General features: G+C 56.3%; 1 long non-coding RNA gene across 1 annotated transcript; it reads left to right on the forward strand.

Annotated features, from left to right (window-relative positions):
• The first annotated feature begins 3 nt into the window (after positions 1 to 3).
• On the forward strand, positions 4 to 3,112 carry LOC105522405. The gene is made up of 2 exons (XR_001003435.1): positions 4 to 342; positions 2,923 to 3,112. It is a non-coding gene; the product is annotated as an uncharacterized LOC105522405 (long non-coding RNA).
• Positions 3,113 to 7,637: the final 4,525 nt, after the last annotated feature.

Here is a 7,637-nt window from a genome sequence, read left to right on the forward strand (position 1 = left end):
AAGGAGCAGCCCCGGGACCTCAAGTTCAGCATCGACTACATCCTGTCCTCCCCAGACCCCCTCCCCGGACTCAAGCCGCCCTGCCTCGCACAGGAGGGCAGATACGCGCGGCTGGAGAACGTGGGCCTCAGCTTTTGGACAATGTGATGTGGGGCCACCCTGGAGGCCCCTGCAGTTCAGTCTGGGGTCTTCCCCAGACCCTCCCTGGAAAGACGGTTCCAGCCTCACCTTGAGTCAGGAAGCCAGAGTTCGGCAAATCTTACAATTTCTCCTGCAGACGGAAGGTGAGGTGCCACACCAGGCCTGGATTGGGGGGACAGGCGGAGTTGGAGCTCCTTAAAGGTATAGACTGTGAGGCTATGACTTTACCTGTTCTCTTGCAGGGAAAACCCCACTGGGTTCCAGTTTTACCTGAGGGTTTGCTTTGCACTGGCCTAGTGCTCTTGCTCTGAGGAGTAAACACAGGCTAATGTTCCCTAGAGTCGGGAAACATTTCATTCCTTGGTCGCTTGAGGGTGAGCTTTCTAGACAGCCACATCCCAAAAGCCACAAGTGCCCAGTGTGGTGCGGTCAGTGGGCTGGTTGACGTTGTCCCCGTGGTTAAAATAATAGTGGTAAGGCACAAACCGTGAAGAGAGATGGCGATTGGCCCCATGAATTAGTCACCCCGAGGCTTATGATGGTGTCCGTGCTAGGGGTGACGTGATCGGAAGTGACAAACGTATCTTCTTGTGTCAGCCGAGTATTTTGGTGACAGTTTAAGAAATCAGTTGTGCTTTTTACACCAGAAGGGAGAAAGGCAAGGTGGGAAGGAGGGGCCCAAATTTGGGATGATACTGGGGCAAAGTTCAAATTTCTTGATTCTTCTGAGCAAGGAGTAAGCCCTGATTCAGGCACCTTCCGTCAACTGGTTTCCCAAAACATCAGGTGCTCAAGAGAGCCCACTGTAGATAAAATTCCTGCAACACCTCACAGGGCACGGTCACAAGCATCCGAGGTGGGCGCACTCCACTTGAAATGTAAATGATTTAATTACTGTGTAGAGATGGGCATTCTAAAAACACACAGTTATGCACAGTGAAACTATGTGACCAGCCTTATCATTTTTCACCAGCCCATTTTTGCAGAGTTAATTGCTTTCAGTGACTTAATTGGAACATTAGTATGGATTACACCTAATCCAATTCGCTCGGTAACAAGGATTGGCTAATTTTGTGAATGGCAAATTTTGTGAATGGCAAAAAACGCACCCAACGAGGCTGTCTGGCTCATTTGGGAATTACATAGTCTTGCTTTATCGGATCCTTAAAAACAGGGACTGGGCAGCCATGAAGGTAGGCGGGCTGCAGAGACAGACCAGAACATGCAAAAGATGCTTGGCCCTGGCTTCATCTCTATTCGGAAAAATCCAAGCATTCCCCCACTTACCTGCCCTGTAAATAGACTTGATGTGTTTGGTTCATTGTTTTGAGAAGAGGAAGGCCATTGCTGACAGACGCTGTGAACGCCTGACCCCGTGGAGATACGCCCACTCCCCGGCCTCCTGGCTCAGACAACCGCAGCCTCTGCCTACAAGGGCACCCTTCGCCCAGGGAGAAGGAGCCGGAGCTCAGCCTCAGATGCCTGTTCCTGGAGGTGGAAATGCGGCTTCCAATGTGGACACCTCTCCTTTGCAAATGTCAGCTTCTGGTTTCCAGAACTCTCTGCTGGGAGAGCAGCCAGCATTCCCGGTGCTCCCGCCTCCCACCGGGTGTAGGATCCCAGAAGATGATGAGTGCTGTGGCTCTCATGCTCGTTTCACAGATGGGACCCTGCATCGCAGGCATGCAGCTCCAGTTTGGCTCCTCACCCTCTCCATGCTGGCTTGTACAGGCTATCGTCATGGTGTGTACACATGTGTGTGTGCATGTGTATTGTGGTGTGTGCCCTGTGTCTGTCTGCACTCTTGTTATTTATATCCCTTTGCTGGTTGTGCTAAAAGCATAGATTTAAATCGTACAAGATGTAATTTAGACGGTCATAAGAGGCAGATGCTCCCATACATAAGTATATGGCAAAGAAAGTATCCGAAGATATATTTTTCTGCTGCCAACAGAGGAAATAAAATTTACATTTTATCTTTTGAGTTCCTGCACTTTGTTCTGGTAAGCAAAGCCTGACTTGAAACAACAACAAAACCTGTTTTCCTAAACAGGACGCTCCTGGGGGCCTCAGAATAAGTCAAGGTCTTTATAGCTCATCCTCTCTGAGAACAAATTTGTGGCCAAATGCAGACTCGATGCCCGGGAGAGGCAAGGGCGGCACTGGGGGAAATCTGTGTACAATGAGGTGTAGCGTTTGTTTTGCAAAGGATATCAATCATATTTTTAGAAGCAAAGGGACATTTTCAATTTGCCAGTGTGTGATACCCTGCAACTTCAGAAAGGTTCCCAGCCCTTAGAGTGAATGGCATTTAATAGCAGCAACATAACAGGGTGAGGGCTGGCTGTGACCTACTCAAATGTCGCCACCACGCAGACTTGCCCCACACAATTATAATTAAATACTTTATGCCTTTCTTGCAAATCCGCTGATTGATCATCGATATGTACATTACCACCGCATTACCCCCGAGCAGATGTCTGCCACATGCAGGTTACGGATCACCAGGCTTCCATTAACAAAGTTGGGAGGTGCTGCCGGGCGGACGTTCAGCGGCGTGCAAATGACTGTGTGCAAATGACTGTGCTTGGGACCAAAGTTCTCAGGCTGGGTGGCACCTGGGCCCTGACCTCCTTTTCCCGAGACTTTAGGGCGTCCCTTCTCGCAGAAGCTGGGCAGAGGCTCCTTCACCAAATGTCACAGGAGTGAGGGGATGGCCCATGGTGGTTCCTGGAGGATGGAGAATCCCAGGAATCCCACATTTATCCCTCCCTCCCACAGATGGAAGCAGGAGCGCGGCAGATTTGAGAGCAACCACCAGGTCCCTGAGTGCAAACTGACCACAGATGAGACCCTCCCCCGCACTGCTGACTGGTTGGGCGTAGCGTAGCAGCACCCCTTCAGAGAGGCCTCCTTGGCTGACACCTGCCCTTTGCACCCAGCTGAAGTAGGACTCTTGGAATCTGCTGTCCATTGGCCCCTGGTCTGCCTCCTGGGGAAGAAGAGAAAAGCCTTTTCTTCAAATTCCTTCTGTCCTTGATTGCACAGGGTGGGGGCTGTTTGTTTATTCACTAGCGAACATTCGCGAGCCCTGAGCTGGGAGTTGGGGCACAACCATGAACCCAAGAGGCCCAGACTGCAGCCCCACAGCACACGGGTGAAGTAGACAGACAGCTCCCGTGCATGCAGAGCCCTGCACCGGGATGGGTCAGGAAGGGAGCCCACAAGGCTCTGAGCAGAGGACGAGTGCTGCAAAGTGCATGGCCAGGCCAGGCTCTCAGGAGCCGAGGCCGTGATGGTGACGGTGAGCTGGAACAACAAGCTAGGAGCAAAGTGCATCCTAGGTAGGGGGGCAGCCTGTGCCAAGCCCTGTGCTGGGGACCAGAGGCCAGTGTGACTGGAGGGAGGTGCAGCCAGGGAGCCACACACGGGAAGACCCCAGCCACGCCCGCCCAGCCCCCACGTCCAGGCCAGACTTACCATCTCTTTAGTCATTGAAATGCAGCTCCTGCATCCACCTCCATTTGTCCCTGTTCTTTCTGACATATGGAACACCTATACAGCCCAGAAGGACATTCACCTCCCGTGGTCTGGGTGCTTGGCCTTGGTTGATGTGGCCTCGGAATGCCCCACCCACTACTCTTGCTCCTGTCCCCAAGCGTTTCTTCCTGGCCAGTTCCATCCTGTGCTCATGGAAGGTGAGGATGGTATACAGAGGGTGGGGGTCTCCGTGAGCCCCCTCCTCAGTGTCGCCCAGCCAGGACAGCTGCCCTGAAGGTCAGCGGTGGTGCTGGCTTCCCTGGGACAGAGGAGCACTGGGTTGGGAGTCGTGCCTCTGTGTGTCCACAGCAGGGTCCTCTGCCCACTGGAGTCCCAGGCTCCTCGCCTGTGGCATGGGCTGTGCACAGCACCACCCAGGACTTAGGCGAGAGGCTGTTAGCTGGACCCACGGGCTCTGCTCCCATCTCACACCCCTGTGCATCTGCCTGGCCCTGGGACCCAGAGAGGGAAGGGACCAGCTCCCTGGGGTATAAAGGCCTGAGCTGGGCGTCCCCGAGGAACCTGGCTCCCAGCAGTCCCCAGGCCAAGGGGGCTCTCTGGGCATCTCCCTACCAGGAAGCAGCCCCCGGACTCCCTGCCTCTTTCCCTGGGACCCTGTGGTCTGCCCCAGGCGCTGTCAGCTTCCTCATGGCCACCTCCCATCCGACTGGCAGGCCGGGACAAGGACTTCCTCAGGATGACACCAGGGCAGTGAGGGGCCAGTGAGGGGCCAGAGGACATGGCCCTCAGTGAGCTGGGACTGGCACCAGGACACAGCTGGGTGTTTCCCGCCTGGATTCTTCCGAGCGGCCTCCACCGGCCTCCACGCAGGGGTTGGGTGACCCCCTCCTCTGTCTTGGCTTCCTCTGTGGTTCTGACAAGGTTTGGGGAGCAAGGGTGCCCCCACTCCCACCACCCCAGGCTATGACAGGGCTGGGCTCCTGAAATTCCTTGGTTCTAACCTTCCGGTTCCCAGCCCTGCCCCAGGGCCAGGCCAAGTTCATCTCCATGCTGAGGGCCTCGGAGTCTCTCCGTGTACGCTTTCCAGAGGAGGAACCCAAACAGGCTGTTTCTCACCAAAATGTGAAACTCAAAACAAGCACAGGGCCTGCCTGAGGCTGCCAGCGGCCTGGGGACTCAAGGTCCGACTTTGCCCCCTCCTGGCACTGCCTGACCACCCCTACAGCCCCCAGGCTCCCCTTGGCCCCACCAGGCCCCACCTTGCACTCCCACATCCCTCTCCCAGGTCCTGCCCAGCCCCTCCTATGCCGTCAGCCCTGCCTCGTCCTCCTGACCCCTCTGGCTTCCTTTGGTCCCTCCTGGCACCCCCTGGTCCTACCCCCAGCCCTTCCAGGCTTCCCCCCTGACCCTTGAACTCCTCCAACTCTCCTGGCTCCCCAACCCCTCCTGGCCCTGCCTGGTCCCTCTTGCCCCCCAGCCCTCCCCGTCCTCCCCCAGCACAGCTGGCCCCCGGCTCCCAGGAGTCTGGGGAACACCAGCGGCTTCCTCAGACAGGAGACTGTGCTTTCCACTCAGGCCACTGCACCTGAAACAGCCGCACGTGTCCAGTGCCTCAGGCCATCCTGGGACTAGACTGAGGGTTTTATTGACAAAACTCTGCTAAAGATGGGACTCAGGGGGGCAAGGTTTTAAGAGTCTTTGGTCAGGCTGAGGTCCCACAGTAAGCATCCACCGAGAACGCCTGCCCCAGCCTGGATGATGGGACGCGGGGCTGCAGGGTGGACGGAGAGGTGCTGGGAGGGAGTGGACGCGTGGATGATGGGACGCGGGGCTGCGGGGTGGAGGGAGGAGGTGCTGGGAGGCAGTGGAGGGAGCACATTCAATCTTGAGAATTCCTACACGTGGGTCACATCCTCTCCTGCACACAGTAGGCCCCCTGCACGCAGATGATGAATAGATTCACGGGGTCCGAGGAGGAAGCTTCTCTGAGGGGAGGAGACGGATGGGGAAGTTACATCGTTCACAAGGACTCTGCCACATCCGGGCAAACCCAGGCCCAGTGTCCCCAGGTCAGCCCAGGAGGGCATCCGAATCCTGGTAGAAACAGGGGCTGGTGTTTGCTGAGGGCTCTCCATGTGCTGGGCTCGGTTCTGAGAACACTCACCCGCCAGGACCCCATGGAGACAGTAACACTCACCCCCCAGGGCACCAGTGAGGCCTGGAGAGGGTCACGTGCCTGGCCAGTGTGCAGAGGGGTCTGAGCTCAGGGGTCAGCAAATTGGCTGGAGGGACCCACAGGGTCAGTGTCGGGGCCCTGAGAATGGCCGACGGCATTTGGAGGAGGGGAGACAGGTCTTCCAAGCCCAGGTGCAGGTCCAAGGGCCCAGGGTCTCCACACACCCAAGCCTCCGGGGCGTGCTGCCACTGAAAGGGAACGATGTAATGACAGTCCAAGAGAGAATGGAGGTGCCGTCGCTGCAGTGTAAGGCTCGGGGCTGTGGGCAGTGGGCCCCTTGGCGGGATGCTAGGGGCCCCACTCTCATCTCCTCAGAGGTGCAGTCCCCACTCCAGCAGGTGCAGAGGGAACCTCAGTCCAAGTTGATACGTAAAGAAGCTCGGTTCTCATGGCTCTGCGCTCCCACAGGGGTCCCGCCCTCCCGCCAGCCCCAGCAGCCCTGTAAGCGGAGCACGGGGCAGACTCCACAGCTCCATGGTCTAGAGCAGGAAGCTGAGGCTCAGGGGGGCCTCTCAGAGCCTGCTGGGGTAGAGGCCGGACTCGCCTGATCCCAGGAGCCCAGGATGCCCGGCTGAGGGCAGAATGACATCCTCTAACCTGGAAGTTAACAGGCACAGGCTTGAGGCCTCCTCCATCCCTTAGCTGTGATTCTGTCCAACTCCTGAGCAAGTGTCAGAGACGGTGGGAACATTCTGGATCCCAGGGGTCCCGAATCGGGGTGGGGCCGCCACTCCACGCACAGCCTGACCTCCCCCAGCTCTGGAACGTGACTGACCAGGACTCACTGCTGCGAGGCAGCCCTGCTTCTGGGGGGACACCCCTCCCATTTCCACCAAGAGGGGCCTGGTGTGCGGCGCTTGCCGTCATTACAAGAGAAACCCAGGAAAGGGGAAGTGCACACAACCTATTACCTGTAATTTGATTTTGCTGTTCAGCCAAATTAACAATCTATAAACATTTGCAAAATTACATGTTTTCATCCTGCGAAAAATGCCAAGTGCCTCTTATGCAAATGTGCCGGGTCTTTGCGCTTCGCGGTTCTGGAGAACGGCTCCTCAGAACCCAGCGCGGGGCTTGTCAAGCCAGGCCCTGCATCGTGGATTGCAAATTAACAGGCCTCACATGCTTGTGTACAATTACATTCCCACCAGCTTTAGGCAACTGTAGACCCAGATTCCAAATAAGATATGAGTTCACTCAACTGAAACTCGCGGTATTAGATTTATAATCAACAAAGAGAGGTCACATGGCGATGCCATTTTTTTCAAAGAAAAGGAAATTGAATGACAGCCCCTGAACTTGGTTCAACATCCCCCTTTGCGTCGGAGTGACTTCAGCACACACCACACACTACACCTGCTCTGCATGGCTTTGCAGTGGTACCCCGGTGGACCCGGTGTCGAGTGAGACACGTTCAGCTTCCCCTGCACTCTGTGTGGAGTGAGGCAACAGAGGAGTATGGAGCCTTCGCCAGCCAATGGAGGCACCACAGCCGGCAACCACACCTGATGCCTGCCCACGGCACCCTCCCAGGCACCTGCCCCGAGCCAGGGCCGAGAGTACCTTGAGGTGTCTGCACTGATGTCTTCCAATATCCACACTGCTCGCCAAGGAAACCCATCCCATCCTTTGGGACCGGCTAACAGGTCCTTCCACACCTCCCAGCAAGCCTGTGTCCAGAAACTCACCCACAACTGCTAATTCTCACCCAGGGACACCACCTCTGGATCCTCCAACTAAACTCAGCTCCTGCAAAGTG

Source organism: Colobus angolensis, unplaced genomic scaffold, assembly GCF_000951035.1.
Source record: "Colobus angolensis palliatus isolate OR3802 unplaced genomic scaffold, Cang.pa_1.0 Scaffold43, whole genome shotgun sequence".
Lineage (NCBI taxonomy): Eukaryota > Metazoa > Chordata > Mammalia > Primates > Cercopithecidae > Colobus > Colobus angolensis.